The sequence below is a fragment of the Chiloscyllium plagiosum genome, unplaced genomic scaffold (genome assembly GCF_037043375.1).
Source record: "Chiloscyllium plagiosum isolate Xiang-an unplaced genomic scaffold, Cpla_swu_hap1 HiC_scaffold_8, whole genome shotgun sequence".
NCBI classification, from domain to species: domain Eukaryota; kingdom Metazoa; phylum Chordata; class Chondrichthyes; order Orectolobiformes; family Hemiscylliidae; genus Chiloscyllium; species Chiloscyllium plagiosum.
In genome coordinates, this window is record NW_028270146.1 from 24116883 (window position 1) to 24129409 (window position 12527).

The following is a 12527-nucleotide window of genomic DNA, read 5'->3' on the forward strand; positions in this document are numbered from 1 at the left end:
GAGTTCATGAAAGGTGCTATGTAAATGAATCTCCTTTTCTTGCATTAAAAGTACTGTACCTATTATTTTAGTACTGTGCAAGAGCTTCACTCTCCCATTTAAACCATGCTATAAGAAATATCCTCATTTTAAATTGTAACAATGCTCATTATGCCCATTATATATAAGTAAACAGCCACCAAGTAATAAATTATGGTCAATACACAAAAACAGTTCTGAAAAGTATCAGTTGTCCTGATTCTGCTATCTCCACCTGACCCTTTTATTCAATGATTTCAATGTGGAGTCGCATAAAGTCACCATGACAGAGTTACAGCCCTGTCTCTGATTTACAGCCCTGTTTCTCAAGGCTCCATACTAAGAGCATAGGGCTGCTGAGTTTTCTCTTCTGTTTCCTGTCTCTCAGGAAATGTATCCTGAACTTAGATAGCAAATTCTGGACCAAGGAGAAATGAGTCAGGAAAATATAGGACCTTGCAAAGGCCATATCTAGCTCACTTCTGACACACGTTTTTCATGGCAATATTGGCAAAAGGATGGCAAGAACAGGTGACAATTCCTAGTGGTGCTAGGTAAAAGTTCAAAATCCAAACTATGTGGAAATCCACGTAACATTTATTTTGCAGCAAGTGATGAATGGACTGCTTTACACTTGGTTAGTAACCAACTATTCATCAGACAAAAGCACAGCATTATAATTGCCAAATACCTTTCCTCAACACAAAGTTAAACACAGCAATGAAAGTAAACAAAAGACTTTGTGCATCCAGGCACTGCAGAGTGTGGTCGTAAACTACGCAAACAAGGAAATCTCATTGTACTTCCAAGCCGATATCACAGTTTCAGTTCAGATCGTGTCTAAGTTAGTGTTAGCCACTCTGGCTCCACTGTTATCTGTTTCAAATGATAGATATGCAGTACAACCTAAGTTGTTTCTTTATGGATGGCATTTACTTGTTCTTCCGTCGATTTAAGAGGTTGGCCATCTTGTGCTATCACAATCTTCCTGTTTTGCAAAGGGAGGATTTTAGGAAGGTCTGTGATACTTCACAAAGCAACCTTTGAATGGAGTGTTCACTTTCAGTCACCGAGTATCCTATTGTCCACAAATCAACTCTGAACAGCTATGAGAACTGAAATTGTTAAATAATAAAACCACTCAAGAAGAGAAGCTAATCCATTTGTTATATAGACAGGCAGGAGGCTGGAAGAACACAGCAAACCAGGCAGCATCAGGAGGTGGAGAAGTCGACGTTTCGGGTGTAACCCTTCTTCAGGACTGGGCCTAGTGTTTTTGTCTCAATCCATATGTTACAGCACTGTCATAGAAAACAGAGTTAATTCGCAGGTTTCTGATATAGACACATTCAAAATACTCTTAATTGGACAGCTACATAATTTATTAATGAACAGATTTGTATTTGAAATTATTCAGAATCTGTCAACAAGGCAGTTATATTATTTGACTAATTTAAAACATTCTTAATGATTAATGTGGTTCAGTAAAACTGTTGAAAAGTGTGACACTGGAAAAACACAGCAGGTTAGGCAACATCTAAGAAGCAGGAGAGTTGACCTTCACATTCCTTTCCAGCACTACACTTTTCAACTCTGATCTCCAGCATCTGCAGTCCACAATTTCTCTCAGTAAAACTGTGCCAATTTAAAGGAGTTCATTAACTTAAAGTAATATTGTAATACATCACTGGTCGTTCTGCCATAATGTGCATTTCGTTAATCTGAATTTGCTATAATGTGATTGACGAATTGGGGACATTGTTTCTAAAGCGCAAACCTTTAAAGTGTGTATTGGTTATAATGCGATTCCAGCCCCAATAGTTTAAGTGATGCTGCTATTAAACAATTTTCTTGTAACATTTGACCGCAAGAGAATGGACCTATCGTGTTTTAGCAGAACTGACTGTACATTTCCGCATTTACTTCCACCCCAGGGCACTGCCTATGACTTTGGGCTGTTTCAAATAATTATATTCACTGCACAATCCTGGTCTGCTGCACTGAATCCCTTCTATGACCATACACACATATATTTTTAGCTACTGCCCCAGTCCTGAAATCACCCAGAGGAAAGAAAAACATGGAAAAAAAAGGGTAATACTTGAAAATGACCAGACTGGCCACACTGGATCACCATTTTGAAGTATGCAAGATGGGTTTGGCCAGTATATATCATTCACCAGTTTTACTGGTTTCACCTACTGGCATCCTTTCATCTTTCTTTATTCTCTTGGCCCATCTTGGGTTCCTCTTATTACATTTAGTTTCTCCAATCATAGGCTCTTTGCTCTCTCAGTCTCTATACTATCAATATTCCTTGATCACCTACACTTCTGCCATTCTCTTGGACTTGAATCCCTATGGAAGATGAAGTAACATGTTTACCTACTTTGAAGGATCCATCACATGCAGCAGAGTTCATGACATTTGCATAAATTGGGAAGAAATTGTTTTATTTTGAGCAATGAATATCCATAAAAATAGAAAGGCTTTCATGATTCTTTATAAGGGACAGCACAGTGGCTCAGTGGTTAACACTGCTGCCTCACAGCACCAGGGAACCCAGGTTTGATTCCAGCCTCGGGCAACTGTCTGTGTGGAGTTTGCACATTCTCCCTGTGTCTGCGTGGGTTTCCTCCGGGTGCTCTGGTTTCCTCATACATTCCAAAGATGTGCAGGTCAGGTGAATTGACCATGCTAAATTACCCATAGTGTTAGGTGCATTAGTCAGAGGGAAATGGGTCTGGGTGGGTTACTCTTCGGAGGGTCGGTGTGGACTTGTTGGGCCAAAAGGCCTGCTTCCACACTGTAGGGGAATCTAATCTATAAATGTTGCTTGATAACATAGGACTTAGACATTTCTAAAAAGAGACAATGAAGTTGAAACATTTTGTCTTGCACTCATCAAGATTGGGAACAAAGAAACCAATCTTAGAAAGGAAATATCAATTTATACAGGTTGAGAAGAGGATGCTTGTGTGTTGGATCATAGGGTTGCAGCAGAAACTGTTAACCTACAATCTCAGTTTGGTGATGAGCCTCAGGCCAGACAGCACCAACACCTTATAAAGCATCACTAAGTTGCTTTGATTTCCTTATAACTTGTTCATCAACATTGAGAAAATTAAACTATATTTAATGAATTTGCGATGGCATATTACAACATGATCCAGTTTGTGCATACTTTTATGACGCCCACAACAACCTGCAATCAAATCTTTAACTTCGTACGTTCAACAAACTCTGTTGACTTTTCACTATAATTAATCAGACTGCTGCATTGTGTAACAAGGATGTTGAACTAAAGTTTTCCTTTATCTTAATAAATACAGGAGGAGAAAGTGAGGTCTGCAGATGCTGGAGATCAAAAGTTGAAACTTTATTGCTGGAACAGCACAGCAGGTCAGGCAGCATCCAGGGAACAGGAGATTCGACGTTTCGGGCACAGGCCCTTCTTCAGGAATGAGCAGAGAGTGTTCAGCAGGAGAAGATAAAAGGTAGGGAGGAGGGACTTGGAGGAGGGGCGTTGGAAATGTGATAGGTGGAAAGAGGTCAAGGTGAGGGTGATAGGTCGGAGTAGGATGGAGGCGGAGAGGTCAAGAAGAAGACTGCAGGTCAGGAAGGCGGTGCCGGGCTGGAGGGATCCAGCTGAGACAAGGTCGGGGGAGGGGGGATGAAGAAACTGGTGAAGTCCAAGTTCATCCCCTGCGGTTGGAGGGTTCCCAGTCGGAAGATAAGACGCTCCTCCTCCGACCGTCAGGTTGTTGTGGTTTGGCGGTGGATGAGTCCAATGACCTGCATATCCTCGGTGGAGTGGGAGGGGGAGTTGAAATGCTGTGCCACAGGTTGGTTGGGTTGGTTCGTCCGGGTGGCCCAGAGGTGCTCTCTGAATCGCTCCGCAAGTAGGCGGCCTGTCTCCCCAATATAGAGGAGGCCACACCGGCTGCAGCGGATGCAGTAGATGATGTGGGTGGAGGTGCAGGTGAATCTGTGGCGGATATGGAAGTTTCCCTTGGGGCCTTGGAGAGAAGTGAGGGGGCAGGTGTGGGCGCAAGTGTTGCACCTCCTGCGGTTGCAAGGGAAGGTGCCGGGAGTGGAGGTTGGGTCGGTGGGGGGTGTGGATCTGACAAGGGAGTCGCGGAGGGAGTGGTCTCTACAGAAAGCTGATAGGGGAGGGGAGGGAAATATATCCTTGGTGCTGGGGTCTGTTTGGAGGTGGGGGAAGTGACGGCGGATGATGCGCTGTACATGGAGATTGGTGGGGTGGTAGGTGAGGACCAGTGGGGTTCTGTCCTGGTGGCGGTTGGAGGGGCGGGGCTCAAGGGCGGAGGAGCGGGAAGTGGAGGAGATGCGGTGGAGGGCACCGTCGACCACGTCGGGGGGGAAATTGCGGTCCTTGAAGAAGGAGGCCATCTGTGTTGTACATATTTTGAACTGGTCCTCCTGGGAGCAGATGCGGCGGAGACGAAGGAATTGGGAGAATGGGATGGCGTTTTTACAGGGGGCAGGATGGGAGGAGGTGTAGTCCAGGTAGCTGTGGGAGTCGGTTGGTTTGTAGTAGATGTCCGTGTTGATTCGGTCGCCTGAGATAGAAACAGAAAGGTCTAGGAAGGGGAGGGAGGAGTCCGAGACTGTCCAGGTGAATTTGAGGTCGGGGTGGAAGGTGTTAGTGTAGTGGATGAACTGTTCAACCTCCTCGTGGGAGCACGAGGTAGCGCCGATACAGTCATCAATGTAGCGAAGAAAAAGATGGGGGGTGGGGCCAGTGTAGTTGCGGAAGATGGATTGTTCCACATACCCTACGAAGAGGCAGGCATAGCTGGGGCCCATGCGGGTGCCCATGGCTACTCCTTTTGTTTGGAGAAAGTGGGAGGATTGGAAAGAAAAGTTGTTCAGGGTGAGGACCAGTTCGGTCAGTCGAAGGAGGGTGTCGGTAGAAGGGTACTGGGTGGTACGGCGGGAAAGGAAGAAGCGGAGTGCTTTGAGTCCTTCGTGATGGGGGATGGAGGTGTACAGGGACTGGATGTCCATGGTGAAGATGAGGCGTTGGGGACCGGGGAAGCGGAAATCCTGGAGGAGGTGGAGGGCGTGGGTGGTGTCACGAACGTAGGTGGGGAGTTCTTGGACTAATGGGGACAGGACCGTGTCGAGGTATGCCGAGATGAGTTCGGTTGGGCAGGAGCAGGCTGAGACGATGGGTCGTCCGGGGCAGTCAGGTTTGTGGATTTTGGGCAGGAGGTAGAAACGGGCGGTGCGGGGTTGTGGGACTATGAGGTTGGAGGCGGTGGATGGGAGGTCCCCTGAGGTGATGAGGTTATGGACGGTCTGGGAGATGATGGTTTGGTGGTGGGGGGTGGGGTCATGGTCAAGGGGACGGTAGGAGGAGGTATCTCGCAGATACCTCCTCCTACCGTCCCCTTGACCATGACCCCACCCCCCACCACCAAACCATCATCTCCCAGACCGTCCATAACCTCATCACCTCAGGGGACCTCCCATCCACCGCCTCCAACCTCATAGTCCCACAACCCCGCACCGCCCGTTTCTACCTCCTGCCCAAAATCCACAAACCTGACTGCCCCGGACGACCCATCGTCTCAGCCTGCTCCTGCCCAACCGAACTCATCTCGGCATACCTCGACACGGTCCTGTCCCCATTAGTCCAAGAACTCCCCACCTACGTTCGTGACACCACCCACGCCCTCCACCTCCTCCAGGATTTCCGCTTCCCCGGTCCCCAACGCCTCATCTTCACCATGGACATCCAGTCCCTGTACACCTCCATCCCCCATCACGAAGGACTCAAAGCACTCCGCTTCTTCCTTTCCCGCCGTACCACCCAGTACCCTTCCACCGACACCCTCCTTCGACTGACCGAACTGGTCCTCACCCTGAACAACTTTTCTTTCCAATCCTCCCACTTTCTCCAAACAAAAGGAGTAGCCATGGGCACCCGCATGGGCCCCAGCTATGCCTGCCTCTTCGTAGGGTATGTGGAACAATCCATCTTCCGCAACTACACTGGCCCCACCCCCCATCTTTTTCTTCGCTACATTGATGACTGTATCGGCGCTACCTCGTGCTCCCACGAGGAGGTTGAACAGTTCATCCACTACACTAACACCTTCCACCCCGACCTCAAATTCACCTGGACAGTCTCGGACTCCTCCCTCCCCTTCCTAGACCTTTCTGTTTCTATCTCAGGCGACCGAATCAACACGGACATCTACTACAAACCAACCGACTCCCACAGCTACCTGGACTACACCTCCTCCCATCCTGCCCCCTGTAAAAACGCCATCCCATTCTCCCAATTCCTTCGTCTCCGCCGCATCTGCTCCCAGGAGGACCAGTTCAAAATATGTACAACACAGATGGCCTCCTTCTTCAAGGACCGCAATTTCCCCCCCGACGTGGTCGACGGTGCCCTCCACTGCATCTCCTCCACTTCCCGCTCCTCCGCCCTTGAGCCCCGCCCCTCCAACCGCCACCAGGACAGAACCCCACTGGTCCTCACCTACCACCCCACCAATCTCCATGTACAGCGCATCATCCGCCGTCACTTCCGCCACCTCCAAACAGACCCCAGCACCAAGGATATATTTCCCTCCCCTCCCCTATCAGCTTTCCGTAGAGACCACTCCCTCCGCGACTCCCTTGTCAGATCCACACCCCCCACCGACCCAACCTCCACTCCCGGCACCTTCCCTTGCAACCGCAGGAGGTGCAACACTTGCGCCCACACCTCCCCCCTCACTTCTCTCCAAGGCCCCAAGGGAAACTTCCATATCCGCCACAGATTCACCTGCACCTCCACCCACATCATCTACTGCATCCGCTGCAGCCGGTGTGGCCTCCTCTATATTGGGGAGACAGGCCGCCTACTTGCGGAGCGATTCAGAGAGCACCTCTGGGCCACCCGGACGAACCAACCCAACCAACCTGTGGCACAGCATTTCAACTCCCCCTCCCACTCCACCGAGGATATGCAGGTCATTGGACTCATCCACCGCCAAACCACAACAACCCGACGGTCGGAGGAGGAGCGTCTTATCTTCCGACTGGGAACCCTCCAACCGCAGGAGATGAACTTGGACTTCACCAGTTTCTTCATCCCCCCTCCTCCCACCTTGTCTCAGCCGGATCCCTCCAGCCCGGCACCGCCTTCCTGACCTGCAGTCTTCTTCTTGACCTCTCCGCCTCCATCCTACTCCGACCTATCACCCTCACCTTGACCTCTTTCCACCTATCACATTTCCAACTCCCCTCCTCCAAGTCCCTCCTCCCTACCTTTTATCTTCTCCTGCTGAACACTCTCTGCTCATTCCTGAAGAAGGGCCTGTGCCCGAAACGTCGAATCTCCTGTTCCCTGGATGCTGCCTGACCTGCTGTGCTGTTCCAGCAATAAAGTTTCAACTTAATAAATACAGCAAAGAATATTGTTTGAAAGGTTATCAGTGTTAAATAAAATGTGGGGTTCGGAGCAAGAATAGTATACGGTTGGGAATAGGATATCAGGCAGATTAGATGACATTGGAAATGACCCCAGAACTAGTGCCTTGTAGAAGATCAATACTGACTATTGCTGAGGGAGTAAATGTAGTCTCTAAGTAGCTTCCGTTGGTGGGAGGCAGGAAAAGAAAAGGATTTTTGAAGTTATCGCCAAATCCTCTAAGAATTTGAAAGCTTCCCTCCTGCAGCAATCCTATAGGTACACATTTGTGTGCACTAAGGGTTGGAGGATTTGAGCTATAGGCTGAACTGGCTGGGGCTGTTTTCCCTGGAGCGTCGGAGGCTGAGGGGTGACCTTATAGAGGTTTACAAAATTATGAGGGGCATGGATAGGATAAATAGGCAAAGACTTTTCCCTGGGGTCAGGGAGTCCAGAACTAGTGGGTATACCACCACTACTGAATCCATGGAATGGGGCGACCCAGCCCATACATACCACCTAGAGCTTTCATTAAGCAAGGAGAGGGCACATATGTTCTGGAGGTCCCTTATGCCAACCAGAGGCACTATTTAATCCAGCTATTCAAATCCAGCTATTACCGTCATCTCCCTCACTAGGGCCTGAAAGTTGGGTTTTACAAATACACATTCTTACCTTCAGAGCAGCCTCCATAACGTCGTCTTCTTCAGAGTCAGCGATAGCCATCTTTGAAACCTGACATGGTTGGCATTATACATCTGCCAGCCAATGGGATTAGCGGCAACCTTCTTAGGCAAGCTTTCCTCCCCAGATGGGAGCAGAATTCTTGCCCTGAATTAATTAGTACTCTGGCATGTTAGTCTGGCAGTTCATTGCTCAACATGGCTTGATTAAACTCCGTGGCTTAGTTTGTTTAAAGCAACAAAACACATTGTCTGGATTTTCCAAACAATGGCAAACTCTCACAGATTGCAACTCCACTCTTTATTAAACCCCATTAACCAGCTCTGCATTTCTGACAGGAGATTCTGATCCTGGCTATTTGAAAATGCAGAGCCAAGCTTCCATTTTGACAGTTCTCTCAGAGTGCAGGAGAAGGTAAACCGTGCCCCATAATCTGAAGTAGGATAGGTGACTGCTGCCCTCTCACAGACAGCCACTTTGACAACTTCTGTCTAAGTACACAAGGTGAGTATGAGGTTGGCATGATGGGAGTAAGGTAAACTGCCTGGTGCATGGGAGGGGTAGGGTACCATGTGGGTAGAATGCCAAGTGGGTAGGGGTAAGCATGCAGGAGATAGGGTGCCAGGCCACAAAGTAACCAAGAGTGTGCTGCTGTTTCATTGTTTGTGGGAGATAAAGGGTCTGGTGAGGAGGAGGCAGGTGGTGGGGCATGTCATGTCCTGGGGAGCTATGGGTGACTGTAGCATTTGGAGCATGGGATATTTAATCCTGGGAAGGATGTCAAATCCTGTGCAGAGTAGGGGAAATGGTTGAAGATATTTCCTAAATAGCCGATGTCATTACACATCCCTTTGAAGCATGTGGGACTTAAACTCTGGCCTCCTGACTCAGAGGCAAGGATGCTACAACTGCAACACAAAAGTCCTGAAGGGTATGTGGTTGGAGGACTAGCTTGAGGTTAGATATTGCACCAAGTTTTGGAACAGTCTTTTGAACCTCAAACACTTGCAAAGGAGAATGATAGAATTGGTGGCTAGGAATCAATTTTTGTGGTGGGGATCACAGCCCAGTTTTCCCAATATTTTATTGGAAGGCATTTCTATCCACCCAGTACTGGATGCTAAGAAAGCAGCCTGATAATTGAGAGATGCTGGAGGAGCTGAGAATGGCAACTATGAGATCAAGTTGTGCAAATGTGACAACTGATGCTGTATTTTTGGATGATAGCATCCAAGGAGCAGCATTTAAGAACTGGAGGAGGAGTGATGGATAGATCCAGCTCCATGCCATCTTTTTTGTTCTTCTTATTCAACCTTGATGAAGTGCTCAGTTGTAGTGATGGCTTTGGCAGTGGCGACAAATGGCCCCAGCAGCCCAAACTTGGGTAGACCCAGCACCTGGACTTGAGTAAGCTCAGCAGCTTGGACTCGAGTAAGCTCAGCAGCCTGGACTCGAGTAGGCTCAGCAGCCTGGACTCGAGTAGGCTCAGCAGCCCGGATTCGCATAGGCTCAGCAGTCTGGACTTGAGTGGGCCCAGCAGCATGAACCTCAGTAGGCCCAGTAGCGCGGGCTTAAGTGGGCCCAGCAGGACAGACTCAGCATGGCCCAGCAACCTGGACTCAAGTAGGCTCAGCAGCCTAGACTTGAGTAGGCCCAACAGTATGAACTCGACTGGGCCCAAAAGCTTGGACTTGAGTAGGCCCAGCAGCGCAAACTCGAGTGGGTTCAGGAGAATGGACTTGAGTAGGTCCAGCAATGCAGACTCAAGTGGGCTCAGCAGCCTGGACCTGAGTAATCCCAGCAGCACAGACTCATGGGGGCAGAATTGGAGGTGAGTTTGGCTTCATGGCAGCATCTGCTTCCAACGCAGACTCATAGAGGCATTGGTGGAGGCGAGTTTGGGCCCAGTACAAGGCCCAACGGCATCAGCAGCAGCTGTGTCAGCGAGGTAGGCCTGAAGTGGACTCTTGGCAGCAGCAGACTCGGGTTTAGTACCCAGCAAATTGATGGTGTCTGTACTGGCGAGGTCCAGCGAGGACTCATAGTGGCAAGGCAGTTGGTGGAGGTAAGATGGCACCAAAGAATGACCACTTTTCATTCCAGTGGTAGTGGTGTGGCAAAGGAGACTCGTGCCTAACCACAAAGCCCATGGCTTATGATGGAGCACTTCACAAGAAGGACTGTGAAGTTGGACACTTGCTGTATTTCCTCATTTTTCTGCCTTTAGGGTCAATGTTTTGGGATTGTTTTGTGTTTTAACATGGCCCCAGAGAGTGGCGACACTGAACAACACTTTTCACTGTACTTTGTAACAAGATACATATGGCAATAAATAAATTAAATAAATCAAACCTTACCACTGCACCACAAAATTGCCCAGCACAGCAGACTCCTGAAATCACGAGACACTCCTGTGTGTTATTTGGCAGAGTCACTTGCTTCATGAGCCAAGCACATCTCATCACAGAATTTAATTAAATCTGTTTTAATGCATTGTGCAATAAAGTGCTGTAGATTGCGTTTCCTCCATTTTACCTCAGCACACAAACAGCAATTGTTTCTCACAATTCTTTTGAGTTTTAGTGTTCATGGCAATGATATTGTCCGCAGAGTGATGTTTGTAGAGCAGGAGGTTTTCACAGGGTCGCTCATTAGACCAAGTGTAATCTGAGATCCCCTGTTACACTCTTGCAGTTGCAAGTTTTTCACGTCCTTTGCAAATTCAGTAACTCATGTACCAAAAAGTGGCTGTCATTGACTCAAGACTGCAGCCCTGAGAGAAAAGAAGCCTAACACTGGTTGTGGTGGAAGCTTGGTGCAGGAAAATGCTTCCCAACAGATAAAATGTCACAACATTTGTTTCCTTGGATATTTCTGCCCAACAGAATTAGTCAATTTATGGAGGCCTCAACACCTACCTGGAGCCCTGTTATTTTCTTTATTGTTCAGTTCTGATCTTAATCGAATATCAGAACCAAAGAGGCAAAGTGACCGATCGACTGGAATGAGACTGGAATGACAGGCACCGTTGGAACTTTAATAACCAGGCTAGATAAAAGAATGTAGACCACACCTCCTTGGTTTGGAAAGTGTATCAATGTAGCAGTAAATGACCATGAGTCTTGTTGTCACAATGAGGAGTGTGTCCTGATCATTGAGGCCTACTATTCCACAAGTCGTCATAAATATTTATTTACCCAATTACACATAGAGTCATGGATGTATAACCTTTATTGCAAGCTTACGGTTTGACAAATGCAAAAATGAATTATTAATGATCACTGTGCAATTTAAACTCCACCTCTTTAAAATCCAAAGGAACACAGACACATTCCTTCACAACCATGCCAGACAGGAACACATATACAGTTTGATACAAATACTATAAGTAGAAAATACAGAGGGGGAAGACATGTCTCTTGATCAACAGCCAACACTATACGTGGGGGTTACGTTGTTTCTCTCAATTCTTTTGATTTTTAGTGATGATGGCATGATTTTGTCTGCAGAGTGACAGGCCATTTAATAGCCAATCACATGGATCTAGGTCTTTTCTTGTTTTTGAATTCTTTCTTCTCAGATTCTTTTGGTGTTGTCTTTTTGTTCCCTCATGGCGGGGGAGAGAGATTTTTTTTGGTGCATGCAGCTGGATGTCTCAGTGCATTACCCTACTCGTTAGTGAAAATGTCAACTGAAGAAGAAGTAAATCCAAAGGAGATGCAGCAAGTACTGTCAATCTTAATTCTCAGATCAAGCAGGTAGGTTCTGATTGGTCAGAGTGTTGTCATGGGAAAGTAGCTAAGTTTGCTATGAATGGAGGAGAAGTATTTTTGCCTGTATTAAACATGGCCCTGTGGATTAATGTACAAGTGCAAACCACTGCAAACCTAATGGCTGATGATCTTAAATTGGCTTCCAATGTAACTCTCAGTATTGTCTGGATTATTTAATAAATGATTTAGATTAGATTACTTACGGTGTGGAAACAGGCCCTTCAGCCCAACAAGTCCACACCAACCCGCCGAAGCACAACCCACCCAGACCCATTCCCCTACATTTACCCCTTCACCTAACACTACAGGCAATTTTATCATGGCCAATTCACCTAACCTGCACATTTTTGGACTGTGGGAGAAAACCAGAGCACCCGGTGGAAACCCACACAGACACAGGGAGAATGTGCAAACTCCACACAGAGACTCGCCTGAGGTGGGAATTGAACCTGGGTCTCTGGTGCTGTGAGGCAGCAGTGCTAACCACTGTGCTGCCAATAGTGCAATCACATCCACTGGTGAACACACATTTCTGAGATTTGTAAGCACGGTCTGCTTGAGCATGTGCAGAATACTGCCTGCTGTGAATAGTCAACTGGATGTTGTCTAACATGGATGAC